Below are 17,081 nucleotides of genomic sequence, written 5' to 3'. Positions count from 1 at the left end.
AGTTAATAAGGGTTCAGACAATTTTTCAAAAATACGATCCATAGGATTGTACGGGCACCTGGGTGGCTCTTGGTTGGGCAGACAACTCTTGATTTTGGCTCTGGTCATGATCTCAGAGTTGTGGGATGGAGCCCCACCTCAGGTTCTGTGCTCAGCAGGGTATCTGCTCAAGGATTCTCTCTCCCTCTACCCCCCAACTCCCACTGCTCATATGCACTCTCTCTCTCAAATAAATAAATAAATCTTTTTTTAAAAATACGATCCATAGGATTAATAATTATAATGTCTATTTAACTAACCAGATAAAGCCTTAAAGTTTTATCTAAATCTACCTAGTTTTTCCAGATATAGTGATTCCCTTTATGTTAATGATTGATGAAAAACTAATGCTGTGTTCATTTTAGATACCAGACTCTTGGGTATCTTGAGTCAAATTCATAAAATTTCCTCACAAATAATGAATCTACTCTCACCGATGTACTTAACTAACATCTAACCATGAAGATGCATTAGAGCCAGGCTACCTAATTGCTTCTGGTCTGAGTAGGCATAAAAGCAAACCCAGTCCTGATGAGAAGCAAAACCATCAAAGTCAAGGGTGAAATGTTATATAAATATTTTCTAGTGTGTTTACTCTCTTAAATTCAGCATATTTCAGGTGAAAAAAAATTGTAGCCCTTATCTTACTTGTACTTCTCCTTTACAGTTGATTGATTCGATTGGTTTTAAAAACCTCAGAGAATTCTGAGAATTAATTAACTGGGCTTTGTGCCTATCTGCAAATGAAAACGGGCAGGTGCGACCACCTGGCCTATAATCTCAACCATATCTGGCAGCACTCACGTGCACCATGAAATAGATACACACACCACATGTGCGTGAACAGTATTGTATTACCTAGCATCTTCCCCTTAGAAAGGTAATAATTAGGAATTAAGAAGACATTTACAAGAGTTTTTAAAATTCAGTCATACATTGAAAATTGAAGTTATCTCTGGGATATTTCACACATATATTGAGTGCCTGCCTACTCATAAGTATTATACTTAAGATCATGTTAACACTTGTGTATGCCAGCCTCGCACAAGCGCAGTCTAATAGAAGAATTGGATCAGTATTCACAAATGATTGTTGTCCACCTCTTTGTACCAAGCACTGCACTGTAGGCTGGGTATGTAAGTTCCTCTCTCGCGAGGTGCTCAGTCTGGTAAAGGTTTCAGATGTGGACAGGCAGCCACTAGAGAATGACAGGTATTACATATGAGGGACAATGGCCTCCAGAGGAAGTATACACTCCTTCTGGGGGGAAAGGGGGAGAGGTGGAAGCAGGCCATCTAGAAGAAAGCAGTCAAGAGAAACAAAAAGCAAACCTCATTTGTCACGTCACATCTTCAAGTAGCTGCAGATGAAATTGATTTTAACAATGTCTTTTATTTAACCCAATAGATCCTAAAAATATTATCATTTCCACATGTAATGAACTTTTTAAAAATACTAATATTTTTCATACACCTTTTCGTATGAATTCTTCATGACCTTCATGTGTAGTTTATACTTAGAGTACATCTCAATTTGAACCAGCCCTCCATATTCATTCACTCATGCATGACTCATTCATCAAACACTGAGTAACTAGCATGTGTCCAATCTCATGAGAGCTCAGTGGCTGCCTGTGGCTCGTGGCTACCGTATTGGACAGCACAGCTCCGGAGGACGGGACTGCTGATGGCTGGAAGCCACAGGCACCGTCAAGGAACTTACAAACGGATGGAGCTCTTTGAGGGCAGAGACTGTATTATTCACAGCACTTCCCCAGAATTGCTCTGGGGTGGGGGAAAAGAGGACTTCTTGACATAGATATGAATCACATAGTACAGCTGTGTTTAAGGGAAATGCAAAGATTGGGGGAAATAAGAGCTGCACTTGGGCTCAGTAGAGCCTCCCTGTTGTGTAACATTAAACATCAGTCTAGTAACCGTGGTTTTTCTAATGAAACATGAGCTCATATGAATGTACGGGTGAGAGAAATGGCCAAAAAAAAGAAAAAGGAAAAAAAAACAAGAAAGGAAAAGAGTAAGAGAGGAAAGGAGCCTTAATGATCCCCAACCTGCTGAAAGCAGTCATCAGACACGAAAAGTACAGGGAGTGACTCGGTTCACAACAAAAGTAAATTGTACAGGACAGGGCGGGCCCTGCCAGGCTTCCTCAGCCCATCTCCTTTCCCCCTCACATCCAACGCTGCGTCTTCACCCTTGAGGCTAGTATAATCCAAATGGCTCCAAATGGCATCTGACTCACCAGCTTGTGATTATAGGATGGGGTAGTATTTACTTTTATACCCTGACCACACATACCCAAATCCTCACCTTCAAAAGATCACAGGGTCACCCTCAACTGATCCATCAGCTCTAGTCACCACATTCTTACTCTCCTGTTCCAGTTCCCAGAAACAACTGGAAGGTGTGTCAGCACTGCCCTGCTGATACAAACTATCTTGAAAAAGCTAGTGTCCAGGCTGAGATCACCTCTTCTAGATGTCCCCAGTGTCACCCAGCATCAAAGACTCAGAAAAGGCCTGGGTTGCCTGCCATCTTTTTGACCCTGTCATGATCCACCACTCAGAGCCCGGGTCCCCAGTCAAATGCCTCTCTCCTTTGCAGGCTCCAACATCAAAGAACAAGGGAGCTTGTTGATGAAGTCCATGAAGACACATCCACCAGGGCACGGAGCAGGGGACAGACTGGTGCAGACGGTGATATTAAACTCAACTACAGTAAAGACAGATCTGTAGAAAGATCAAGCAAAGCCATCTGAACCATTTATTTCCTGGTGGTCCAGCATCACCCAAGGCACATTGGATTGAGAGCATCCAGTGGCTGGAGAGGTGTTTCCACATGATGCTTTATAAATGCCAGTCCTTTCAGCTGAAACTTTGAAAACAAAGTTCAGGGTCAAATTCTCTAGCAAAGCCTAGAATGCTGACCTTCTAAGTTGCCAGGGAAATCAGAGGTGTAGGGAGCAAGATTGCTACTGTCTGTGGGGTCTTAGAATCTGAATTGGGATTCTCTGCTGGGTAGGAGGCCATTCTGCCTTCTCTCCAATGTGGGCAGGGTTCTACCAGGAACACAAAGTACCAGAAGTCTTTTTTTGTTTTGTTTTCTTGTTTTTAATCTAAAAAACTCAGAGAAAATGAGGTAGGAATAGGGGAAGATCAAGGGAATAATTTTAAACATTCCTTAAGAAGTAAAATTCTCCTCACCCAGAGGACACTTGATGTTTGACAACTAAAGAAAAAGGGATGAAATGAATTCACATAAAGCCTCACACCGATGAGTTAAATCTCAGCTCTGAAAGACTTCTGGTAAGGGGATAGGAACAAGGTTTTAAAGGCTATTTAACAAATGTGGCTAAGCAGTTTCATTCAGTACAGAGAAAAAGAAAAGCAAATGCATTGAGATTGATAATTGGAACAACGTGCTTTTTCTTGACCCTGTCAAGTTTAAATGGCTAAAATTCTCAAATCGTGAAACAATGAGGATGAATAAAGGAAAAGCTTTAACTGGAGTCAGCTAACTATGTGAGGCCTTCTCAGAGTGTGTCCAGGGCCAGGGGTATCTGGGTTACCAGTGTGAGACACTATCAGTGCCCCCCACCCCCCAACGCATTGCCAGCTGAGGGAGGAAAGTGCTCTTCCCCCAGAGCCAGACCTGCTCATGTCAGAAGGAGGTGAGTGGAGCTGAGGCTGCTTTGTGACCAAGCCCAGTCCTAAGGCCCCTGGCATTCTGTGCAATAATTCAGGTATGCTGAACCCATGCACATCCAGCCCTGCTGATCCTCTATACCTGATTTTAAATGGCCAACTCATCCTTCTCTCCTTTGTCAAGTTACTCTGTTAAGCTAGGAATTCAATTTGAAAAGCTTTTTCTGGTGCTTTGGAATTTCATCTGCTCAGTGTCTAAGCAAAGGCTGCAAGCTTGTTTCAGCCAGTGAGGTTTCCTTGGGTGAGCATGACACAGTGGGCCCCCACCCTGGACCCAGAGCTCGCAGAAGTAAAACACCTTTTCCTGACAAAACAACAGACCCTCTGCCGTCGCCCAGCCCTTCCTCCAATGGGTGATCTTTTGAGCCAGACCATGTCATTTCTCTGCTCAAAGCCCTCCAGCACTTTCTCTTTCAGAAACAAAACCAAAGTCCTTATAATAGTTTTTGAAATATTTGCTATCTGGCTATTTACAGGAAAAGTTTGCTGACCATGGTTTAAAGCAATGTACAGTGATTAGAAGAGAAGAGGCAGTTTAGAGTAGAAATAGCATTTGGCTGGAAGCAAGAGAGGAGACTCCTTCTACATTTGCCTCTCATTCTTCTGAGACCTTAACAAGCTACTCTCTTGGGACTTCCATTTCCTTATCTTCTGTGGCAGATACACACTAAAGCAACTCCCAGAGAATTATACCCTTGCATAATCCCTTCCCCTTGCGTGTGGGCAGAACCTGTGACTTGCTTCTAATCAATACAATATGGCAAATGTGATGGGATGCCACTCCTATAATCACATTCTATTCCATAAGACTCTATCCTAGCACACTTGAGAGAGACTCTCCCGATGGCCTGGAGAAATCAGATTGCTATGTTGTGAGTGGTCTGTGGAGAGGGTTGTGTGGCAGGAAACTGCCTTCAGAGCCTGAGGACAGCACATGAGAAGCCAAGGCCCTCCATCATACAGACACCAGGATATAAATTCTGCCAACAATTCTATGAGTTTAGAGACAGTTTCTTCCCTAATTGGGCCTCCAGATGAGAACACAGCCCTGCTAACACCTTGATAGCAGCCTGTGAGGACCTAAGCAGAGGACCCAACCAAGCTGTGCCTGGACTCCTGACCCCAGAAACTGTGAAATAATAAATGTATCTGTTTTAAGCCCACTAAGGTTGTAGCAATTTGTCACATAACAATAGAAAACTAATACATCTATTCAATAAAGTTTTTGAATTGTATTTTAAAATACCTTGAAATCCTAAGGTTCCTCTTAAAGCCATGTAGCCTGAGGCTGAGAATCACATAGGATGCTTCTTAATATACAGATTCCCATGGCTTTCCCCCAGAGATTCTGATTCAGTAGGTGTTGGGTGGGACCCTAAAATCTGTATTTTTAATCAGCATCCTGGTTAACTCTTGTCACCAATTAAGTTGAGAAAGCAGTGACTTTGTTGTCAGAAAAATGAAAGAGGAAGAGTCACCGTGGGCTAAAGTGGTCAGAACTGACGTGACTGGGGCCTTGAAGAATGGAAGATGTGAGGAGATATTTTCATGACAAACATACCATGTTGTTCGTGCACTTCATGCCAGCCAAATGGTGGGTCCCCTGGTTGGGACACTCATGTCTGATTAAAAATTCCTGTTAATTCTCTCACATACCTCCTCCTCAAAACTGTCATCAAAATCCCTTTAAAGGACACTTCTCTCATTTCTAGGTTCCCGTTATATTTGCATACAATGCTATCATTCATTCAGCTAGTGTTCATTGAGTGTCTACTATGTGCCAGGTGCTCTTCTAGGCTCTAGGAATATAGTCATGAGCAAACAGAATAGAAATCCCTCCCCTTACTTAGCTTAGATTCTAGGATCTCAAACTGTACTCTTAGAATGTGTTAACTTTCAGCAGTTGTTCTCAAAGTGTGGTTCCCTGGACCAGTAGCATCAGCATTGCCCAGGAACTTGCTCAGACTTTCAGGCCCCACCCCAGACCCACTGAATCAGAAACGATCAGGATAGCACCCAGCCATCTGTATTTTTAAAAGCCCTCCTTTGCATTCTGATGCATGCTAAAGTTTGAGAACTACTAGTTAACAGGTCTGTCTCCCAGTTATACCTAGGCCTTCCACGGTATTCTAGTATCTTACTCACATTAACCTCTAGAAACTGTCAGAGAAAATGTTCTGAATTCATGTGTTGAAGAAATTATGCAATGGATGACTGAATTTATAGTCATTCTTAGAGTGATATGGGCCCCAAAGTACTGGAGAACTAACTCAAAATAAATTAGTTTTATGTTATTGAAATCAAGTTAAAATTAATGTCGAAAGATCACTTGATGCAGAGTAAAGTGTCTCAAAAGCTTTAAAATAAACAGTGAACTGCAACCTAAGAGGTGGCTGTGGGAAGTGTGGAGTGTGGACCTCCTTGCCTCAGACACACAAGAGGCTGTTCTGATCTATGTGTGTGCATGCATTTGTGCATGCATGCACAAGCTCCCTTTTGCTGCTCTGGGTCTCTGCTCAGCCCAGCTAAGTGTGGAGCATTGTTCCCTGCACCCTTAGGGCGGTTCATCCTGAGATCATTCAGGCAGGGAGGACCCATGGAGCCAGAGCAGGAGGCAGGATGACTTGGGCCTTTTTTCGAAGCAGTGCTAACCAGACAGGTCTTGTGGAAATGGAGGAATCTTGGACATGAGTGGCTGGAGGTAAAGAATAAAAGGTATTTGGGGGGACCCACTAAAGTACACCTTTCATGCTAAAATTTCACAATTGTTCAGTAGTGAGTGAGGAATCTTAGAAGGGTTTGAAGTACAAGAGGGGGCTAGTGAAAGTGTCTGGTGGACCAAGGACTGGGATAAGCTAAGATTGCCTCCCGACCTCACCATCATGCCAAAATGGTAACAAAAGGTCATTTGGGGGCTCCTCCCTCCCCCACAGCTAGGACTTAGGAGAGCACCCCAGCCCAAATGGAAAGTATCTCCTTCCCCAGGAGTGCACCACCATTAGCTGCTTGGGCCTCTGGTTCATTCTGCTGCCCTCCCAGGTGTGACCACTCATTCATGGTCACTGCCTCCTGGGTGTGTCCACAATGTCTCCCTGCACTGCTGCAGCTCACCCCACCTGCTCCTCACTGGGACATCCTGATGCTTCCCAAGGCCTGGGGTGAGCCTGTAGCTTGCCCACCTACCTCACTTGCCACAGCTAGAGGCTGGGACAGCCATGCTTTCTCTGAGGTCCCTCAGAAAACTTCCAATGGGCCTAAAACTGGCCAGAGCAGGAAATGAGTGGGGCTATGTAGGCTGTAGTGCTCCAGCTAGCTCATTTTTCCCAACCCTGGAGCAATATTTTAGCTCCTTCTCTTTTTCTGAACTCTCTCAGTATAACTGGACCATAGCCCTGCATCCTGGAGCCTGAGGCATCTCCCTCCCTCTCCTGACAGCTAGCGTCTCTTGCCCACTTCTGCACAACCAGATTTCACATGGTCCAAAGGTGTCCTTGTAGATCTTTGAGTCTTTTGTGAAAAAATTATTTATTTACTCACTCAACTTCTATTGGGAAATTAGTATTTTGCAAAGCACAGTGCTAAATAATAGTAAAAAAGGTAAGACGTAATCTTTGCCCTCAAGGATGTCCTTTTCTTGGGAAGGAGGGGACTGGAGAGTGATGTAAATAGGCCATTACCACACAGTATGCAGCTTCCCATGAGAACCCAAAGGCTAGAAACCTCTGTGGTCAGATGTGGTCAGACAAAGCTTCCAGAAAAAGGTAATTTTAAAAATGGATGATTGGCAGAGAGCCACTTAGAAACTGACATGCCCCCAAGTGCGGTGGGCCCAATCCACTGAAATGGATTATGGACAGATCTGTGAGTTCCTCCAGGAGACAAGCAAAAAGACTTAAAAATGATCCAATGTGGAATAAAATGAGAAGGATAAATCAAAGCAAACTGAAGTTTGGAACAGTGATGTTGGAAAAAGATAGGGTCATTGACAGGCATGGAATTCAGCGGGATATCCATGTGAAGATGGGGTAAAAGGTGAGGTGTTAAATACATAGAGATTCCAGTGTTCAGAGAGGAAAGTGGAATATAGTTCAACAGACTGTTTTCACTGCAGGCTGCATCCTGCCTTGTCCACTAGGGCACCATGCGCAGTCCCGTGGGGGTGGACCAGGGAAATAGAGGATCTCCTGACAGCGAAATATCCTTGCAGTGCAGCACTCTGTGTTGTGAAATGGGAAGAATATGGGACTCACAGCCAGAAGACTTGAATTCGAGCCTTCTCTTTACTAGCAGTGTTGTTGGCCACGCTAAGCAACCAACAATTATGACACTCTGCTTCTACATCTGCACAATGTAAATAATTCAAATGCATAACTCTAGGCTTGCTGAACAATCAAATGAGATCGTTAAAATGTTTTGCAAGATGTAATGCATTCTACAAATGTTAGCTATGATGATTGCTATGTCATTTTTCAGCTCGCTCTCTTTCCCACCAATAATATTTTAGTCATGGAGTTGATTTTTTCCCCCTAATATTTTAGATGGGCACATCTATCACAGTGGCTTCTCTGATTACAGAAGTAACCATGCTCTGCTTACATAAATCAGACATAATGGAAATAGATAAGAGAAAAAGGGAGCAATTTCCAGGTCCCACCTCCAGAGATAACCAGAGTGGACACATCCTCTTTTGGGACAGCTTACCTTGTTTATGAAACTGCTCTTTCCACAAAGCGCAACAAAGGAATGTAAGAGAAACCACCTTATTTTTGTCTCCCTCTGTCCCTTTAAAGTTTATTCAGGGGGAAACTTTCCTCTGCCACTGGCTGAGAAGTTGACAGGCTCCTCAATTTTCTTACTCGGTTTTTAGGTACCACCCTGTCAAGCAATCACGAAGTACAGGATCCAATCAGAAATTAGGCATCCAGCCCAAGATTTTATTCATCCGTTCAGCCTTTGTTAAAAAGAAAGACTTTTCCTTTGCTGAAGGTGGTGGGTCTGGTTTTCTTTCTCTATTCTCCTCTTTCCTACTTGCTCACTTGGCAAAGTCAAGGGGTTGGGAAAAGAAGAGAAGCAAGAAAGACAGACCCCCTTCCGTGGCTGCTGACTGGAGATCTCTGAGCAAAGGCTTAGAGCCAAGACCTTCTCTCCTGGGTGTTTCTGAGACGTCTTGGAGGGCCCCCGCTGGGCCCTTCAGGCCCGGGTGATGCTTCTTCAACTGGCTGGAGCCCGCTTCACCCATCAGGTCTCTGAAGATCTACTCCTCACTCAGACTCTCACTGATGGAGGCCCGCGCCCTCCCCAGCATTCCTTCTGGACTCAAAATGACTTACGTGGTTGCAGGCTGGCTCTCTCCCCCTCTTGGCCCAAGGTCTGTGAGAAACAGCCTTGCATTCCCTGTCCATGGACCTGGATCAAGGGAGCACAGTTGCTGCTCAGACGCAGCCTCCATTCTCCCTGCCATAAGCCTTGTGAGCTTTCTCGGGTAGGAATCAGGCACCAACGCATAGGGCCCTCCAACTCAGGGAATACACACCGAGGTCTATTAGTGTCTTTAGAAGCCCATCTTCTTGCAGCCCCAGATGAAGGAACTAGCACTTCCCCACTCCTGGCACTCAGCACCAGAACTCTTCGAGCACATTTCCTCACAAAGCCCTCTATCTCTACTTTCTCATAGTCTCAAAATGAGAAAGAGGATCCCAGTACCTGTTTTCAGCATTGACTTTGAGAATTCGTTCAGGGCAGCCCGGGACACCTTCCTTACGGTATGTGACATCGACCATACCTCGATGATTCGGTTGAGACTTCGATGGTAATGCCCGGTTCCCCGTATTAATATATATGTAAATGTAATTTTTTACAAAATGTTATCATACAATGGACATGGTTTTGCAGTTTTTTTCATGTCAGTACCAGTAGGTGTAATCTATATAGCATATAGCCTCTAGATGTCAATCAATTCCATTGTGGTTTTAGGACAATGCTTCTGGTACAGAATGGTCATCTAAGACAGGGTTAGACTTTGGCGGGGCAAGGGGGTGGTGGCCAGGGGCCTGGGCTGGGCGGGGCTGCAGTGAGTCGGTGGGTGAGGAGCAGTGGGTGGTAGGTGGCCAGAAGGAGGGTGGAAGTAGCCGGACAGCATTCCCCGAAGGGGCTGTAATTAGAGGAGCAGCTCCACAGAGCTACACCCAGTCCCTGGAGTGCACTGAAAATGTAAACGATGAGATGGGACTAAAGGTGCCGTCCTCCTACATTTTCCCAGGTCCTAGATCAATCTTATCATTGTTTAATGGTCCAAATACATGTTGGAAAAACACTTTTAGCCTCCAGGCCCTGCTGGTCTCCCTTTCTTTCCCCCTCAATGCTTGGGTTGGGGAAAAGAGGAGGTTGGCAGGGAATGTTAGTAATTGGGGTTAATGCTGAAGCAGGAGGGATGATGTTACTCAGGGGAAATAGGGACCATCAGGAAACCTGAGTGGGGGAGCGCTTGGGTGGTTCGGCTGGTTAAGCGTCTGACTCTTGATCTCAGCTCAGGTCTTGATCTCAGGTCCTTAAAAAAAAACGAAAACAAAAACAAAAACAAAACCCAAATGCGGGGAAGTGGGAAAGAAAACAAGGGCAAATATTTTAAATCATTCTAGTTTTTTCCTCTCTTTCCTTTTCTGCCTCTGCCCCACTACTTCAGATAGGGATAGGTGAAAGGTTTTATCTTAGCTCCAAAATTACACAGCTTAGAGAAACAGGCAAACAAAAAATAAACCACTAATGAAGCCTCACACATGACCATTATCACATCTCCTTTGTATGTTCATGCCTCTTTCGCCATGCAGTTCATCAAGGGCATAAGTCATTAACTATCTGATTGTCAGGGGTTGCAAACATCCAACGCAGATGTGCCGAGTGGAGATGCAATCTCATGAAATGGGTGGTTTTCATGGAAACGATGTTGGAGAACGGCTTCCATCTCAGGCAGAGCTATTCACCAGGGAGGATCAGCCAGTGTTAGATTTTTAAAACTGAAGACGGAATCTGCAAGGTGATGCAAGACAGGTGCTTCAAAAAAGAAAGATTTGAAAGTCAAAGGATTGAGAAAGGCAATTGGGGAAACTGGTAACCCTAGGGGATATTTTTGTAAAAAGGGTCTTTGTCTGACCAGACTGTAAAATCAGCCATGAAGTTTGCTGTATTATACAAAAGTTCACCCCCTCCCCAAGTAAATAATTCACACATTCTTGGCTTATTCTGACACTTGGCCCATCTTATCATATAATATAACCTGAACTTTCTTAATATAAATTAAAGATTTGGGGGAGTTTTTCACATTATCTAGTTTCATTTTTCCATATAGATCCCAAACATTTAAAAAATTTAATTAATATGAAATTTTGTTCCCCATTGGAAGTGGATTCCATTTAAGTAGCTCTTTATGCTCAGAGAATGAGGGCCTCTTAAATGGCATACATGCACAAAGAACAGCATATTTTCAACCTTTAGGAACTGATCATTCCCCAGGTTGTTAAAAATGGGAGGAGGGCTTTTTCAATCAAGGGTCCAATCTAATAAAATTCTCATTCCCCGGAGTTTTCATGACCTAGATAGGAGGGAGCTCAGTAAAAGTCAGCCTTCCACAGACACTTTCCTTCAACCCAGCAGCGTTCCACTACCGAACATCTTTTCTGCATACCAAGCTCTAAGAGAAGCATAAACGAAATGTAAAGTAGTAAAAACAAACAAACACACAAACACATAATTCTTGTTCTCAAGCAGATTGGGCTACAAACATACACATTTATTTATAAACTCCAAATAAAGAGGCTTTAGAAAATATAAACAACCTTAAACACAGCTTGTTAGAACTTGTCCAGAACCAAAATTTATTCCTACAGGACGTTTTGTTTTCAGGCAACGGCTGGTATGTGAAAACAGCTCTTGCATTAGCAGTGGTAACCATTTTAGTCATGGGAGACAGAATGTAATAATTTCAAAAGGAGAAAAATGAAGTTGCTTCTAAACAGAACTCTGTAACAGGTTCCCAGTACCTTGGCAACCGTCATACGTAGCTAAGCTGGGGTGCGCTATGGTAGGAGCTCAGGGCCCGTGGGGTTTTGGGAAACACAGCGAGGAGGGGCTTTGAGAGGAGGGACTTGCCAAACCTGCTGTCTGAGCATCTTTGGGCAATTGAAATACTTTGGTGCCAGTTGGGCTAGACTTGGATCCTAGATCTGTCACCTATGCATCATGAGCACATTAAACTCTTTGAGCCTCAACTTCCCCATTTTTCATCCCGGCATTGTCTGAGTGATAAACTAAATAAAGCAGCTGAGTACTTGATTTATAGAAAGTGCTCTAAAAATAGTTCTCTTACCACCATCATCATCACTATTAGTAGTATTTATTTTATAGCCCAGAGTTATGGAATAACTGATATTTTTTCAAAGTGAACTTTAGTAAATTGAAGTTACTAAATTGAATTTTAGTATTGTTTTGTTGATAACAACCCAAATTCTATGTTTCTTACCTCCTCTTGTCTCAAGAATTGTGATGCCAAAATTGTTCATCATAGGTATTTCCCTTTCTATTGAATCTTTCCCATTAGCATACAAACAAGTTTCAGAATCTCAACACTTTTCTCTTGTGCCCAGAGAAAGTGCTCCCATTTCTCTGCTGCTCCTTAGAGCATGACTTTGCAAAGGCCTGGTTTGGTCTTTCCATCTTTACTCTCACTTCTCATTTTCTCATAAACCTTCTCAAATCACATTCCTGTCTCCACAATCCCAATTCCTCTTGTCAAGGTACATGTAATTTCCTTGTTTCCAAATCCAATGGCCCCTTTTCACTTGACCCTTCAAGCTATTTCTTCCTCTTGAAGCATTTATCTTAGCTTCCATCCTTCACACAGAAACCAAATGATCTTTTTACAAATGTGAGTCACATTGTGCCATTCCTTTTTAAACCCTTAAATGACTTTCTACCACGCTTAGAATGAAAGTCTTATTTGATCCTATGAGACCATTTATGATCTGGACCCTGCCTACCACCTCCCCACATTTATTCCCTACCACCCACTACACCCAGCAGAGCTGGCCTCCCTTCTGTTCCTCTCTTCTGCCCTGGACCTCTGCTTTTCTATTCCCTCCATCCGGAATCTTGATCTTTCTCAAACGCTAGCTCCTCCGACAGGGTTTCCCTGACCACCCAATCAAAAGGAAGCCCATTACTCTCTATCCCATAACCTATAGCAATGTATTTGCATCACATGAATGTATGACTACCTGGTATTTTCCTGTTCATTACCCTCCTCTCACCAGAATGGGGGCCTCACAGGGAACATCCTGTTCACCATCCACAGTGGCCAGCACAGGTAAGGCATCTGGTAAGTTCTGTGGGATGAAAGTGTCATCTACCAGTCAGTTGTCAGTCAGCCGGGTGCAGATATGGTCATTAGCAGTATCAGCTTAGGGTTTTAATCCTGTACCTTGAAATAGGTATATTGGTGGTGACATGTGCTTTTCATTTTAAGGGAAAACCCACACCAAAAAAATGCCAAGTAATTTTAGTATTAGATGTCCCTCTCCCTCCCCTCCTCAGAATTTATATACTATTTCAACGCAAAATGAAATTAAACACAGATAAAATGAATAACACAGGAGTTCATTGTTTTAGATGATCCTTGTTAGTGTTTCCCCAAACCACCTTCCCTGGGTATGGTCTGTACTCTTCTAGTACATGCGACCCACAAGCACCACTGAGCACCTCCTCTGTGCCAGACGCCGACCTATGGAGGGGGCACAGATGAATGGTACTCTGCCTGCCTTCAAAGAGCTCCCTAGGGGACAGAGAGACATAGAAACACAGGGTTCCAATCTAAAGTACTCCTCATCACCCTAGAAACAGGCAGAGGATAAGTTGGAAGTCCCAGGCAGGGATACCTCGCTAGAGATCTGAGATCAAGGTGTGGGCAGAGTTGGGTTTTCCTGAGACCCTTCTCCTTGACTTGTAGATGGCCATCTTCTCCCCAAGTCTTCACATGGTCTTTGCTCTGTACTTATGTTTGTACAAGTCTCCTCTTCTTTTAGGACACCAGTCATCCTAAACTAGGGTCTGCCCTAATTACCTCATTTTAACTCAATTGCCTCTTTAAAGACCCTGTCTCCAAATACAGTCACAATTGGAGATACTGGGGCTTAGAACTTCAATATATGAATTTGTGGGGAGGGGGAGACAAAATTTAGCCCATAACACTAGAAAACAAAGAAGGAAATGTTCTTATAGAGGTACCAGGATGTCACACAGAATGCAGCTGAGCATGTCAAAAGTGTCTCTCTCCCTCCCCTCTCTCATTCTCCCATCTCCGCTCCTCTCTTCTTCATGTCATTGTATATATAGAGCTTAAAGAAGAAGAAGAACCGTCTATGTACCTTCTCCCTAAGAAATGGATCCTTCTTAGGAATGCTCTGTTTTAAGCAAACCACCTCTCAATGGCATCCACTCCTTCTCTTGCTTAGATTTCCTGTCAACTACAATTTTCCCTTTTTTTCTTTGTTTTATTCAATAAGGACATATCCCTACCCAAAGCAATATATTTAGTTTTGTCTATTTTATACTTTGTTGAAACGAAATTGTATAGCATACAGTATATGACATGTTTTCTTCTTTGAATACTGTATTATTAAGATCCAAGCATGTTTCTGTATGTTACTATAGTTTATTTTCACGCTGTGTTATGTGTATGACCATCTATCCATTCTATTTGTTGTAGCCATTTGGGTTGTTTCCAGTATTATGCTGTCATGAACAAGACCACTATAGATTTCTTGTATAAGTCTCCTGGTGCACATGTGCTAGAAATACTCTGAGATATATTGATTAGGAGTAGAATTTCTTGTCATAGCTTCTGCACATGTCGACCTCACTAGTCACTGCCAATTATTTTCCAAAGTGGAAATTCTGTTTTTCTACATTCTCTCTGAGACTTAGTATTGTGAGATTTTGTAATAGTTTGGTGAGTGTGAAATAGTATCTCACTGGTGATTTTTATTTTCCTTGCCTTGATTGCTAAATGAGATTGTGCACCTTTTCATCTATTTATGGGCCACTTGTGTTTCTGTTTCTGTGTAGTACTTTTTCATGCCTTTGCCCACTTTCTATTTTCTATTGGGTTATTTGCCTTTTTCCTATTGGTTCGTTTAATTAATTTATATAGTATTTTGTCAATGATATGTTTTGCAAATGTCTTCTTCCAGTTTGTTGCTTGTTTTCTTTTTTACTCTCTTGAGTCATCTTTCAATGAGCAAAGATTTTTATTTTTAAGATATTTGAATTTATCATAATTTTCCTTTATAGTTTGTGCTTTTGAGGCTTCTTTTAAAAGTCTATACATAGCTTAAGTTCCTAAATATATTCTCCTATTTGTCTTGTAAATATTTTCAGTTTTGCCTTTCGATTTGAAGTCTTTAATTCATTTAGAATAGGTTTTTAATGTATGAGGGACCAATCCAGCTTGATTTTTTTCTATATGGAAAGTCTTCATATAGAAACGGGACTCGATTCCGGGACTCCAAAGGTGGTTCAATAGCACTATTGAATTGTCCATCCTTTTTTCACTGATCTGCAATGCTCAGTCATTAATAGAATTTCCATATTTGCATTAGTCTCTTCCTGGGTTTTCTATTCTCTTCCACTGGTCTGTTTAACCTTGTGTCAATACTGATGGTCTTTATTACCTTGCCTTTATAATATGTCTTGATATAATAAACCAAGACACTTTTTCAGGAGTCTCTTGACCATTCTTTGCCCTTTGTGCTTCTTCATACATTTTAGGATCAGTTCCTCAATTTCTAGACAGGGAGGGATGGGGAGACCCTTGGGGACCTGGATTTAAAATGAACTGTCTAAAGCCCAGGATGTATATTGTCAATTAACCTTCAACAAAGGAGGAAAGAATATCCAATAGGAAAAAGACAGCCTCTTCAACAAACAGTGTTGGGAAACTGGACAGCTACATGTAAAAGAATGAAACCCAACCACTTTCTTCCATCATATACACACACAAAAACTTCAGATGGATTAAGAACTTAATGTGAGACCTAAAACCATAAAAATCCTAGAAGAGAACACAGGCAGTAATTTCTCTGACATTGGCCATAGCAGCATTTTTCTAGATTGGTATCCCGAGGCAAGGGAAACAGAAGCAAAAATAAACTATTGGGACTACATCAAAATAGAAAGCTTCTGCACTGCAAAGGAAATAATCAGCAACACCAAAAGACAACCTACAGAATGGGAGAAGATATTTATAAATGACTAACTCAATAAAGGGCCAGTATCCAGAATATATAAAGAACTTGTACAACTCAACACCAATTGTATTATACAATTAAAAATGTACGTGAACAGACATTTCTCCAAAGAAGATGTACAATGGCCAACAGACACATGAAAAGATAGTCAACATCATTCATCATCAGGGAAATGCAAATCAAAACTATAATGAGATATCACCTCACACTTGTTGGAACGGCTAACATCAACAACAAAAGAAACAAGTGTAAGTGAGGCTGTGGAGAAAAAGGAACCTTTTTGCACTGTTGATGGGAATGCAAACTGGTGCAGCCACTATGGAAAACAGTATGGAGGTTTCGCAAAAAATTAAAAATAGAACTACCCTCCAATCCAGTAATCGCACTCCTGAGGATTTACCCAAAGAATACAAAAACAATAATTCAAAAAAAAATATGCACCCCTATGTTTATAGCAGCATAATTTACAATAGCCAAATTATAGAAGCAGCCCAAGTGTCCATCGATAGATGAATGGATAAAGAAGAAGTGGTATATATACACAATGGAATATTAGCCATAAATAAGAATGAAATCTTGACATTTGCTACAGCATGAGTGGATTTAGACAGTATAATACTAAGTGAAATTAGTCAGAGAAAGACAAATACCATATGATTTCACTCATACGTGGAATTTAAGAAACAAAACAAACAAACAAGGATATAAAAAGGCAAACCAAAAAACAGACCCTTAAGTATAAAGAATAAACTGATGGTTCCAAGAGGGGAGGTGGGTGGAGGGATGGGTGAAATAGGAAGGGGATTAAGAGTACACTAATCTTGATGAGCGCTGAGAAATGCACAGAATTATTGAATTACTACATTCTACACCTGAAACTAATATAACACTGTATGTTAACCATACTGGGATTAAAATTTTTAAAATAAACATTAAGGCAAAAATAAAATCAAATAAAATAGTCTGTATTCCTATACAATGGATGCTGAATCTTTCTGTTTATAAACACAGAACATCTTTCCGTT

This window comes from Zalophus californianus, chromosome 9 (genome assembly GCF_009762305.2).
Source record: "Zalophus californianus isolate mZalCal1 chromosome 9, mZalCal1.pri.v2, whole genome shotgun sequence".
Classification (NCBI taxonomy): Eukaryota; Metazoa; Chordata; class Mammalia; order Carnivora; family Otariidae; genus Zalophus; species Zalophus californianus.
The sequence above is the reverse complement of the archived record's forward strand: the minus strand, read 5'-3'. Positions refer to the sequence as shown.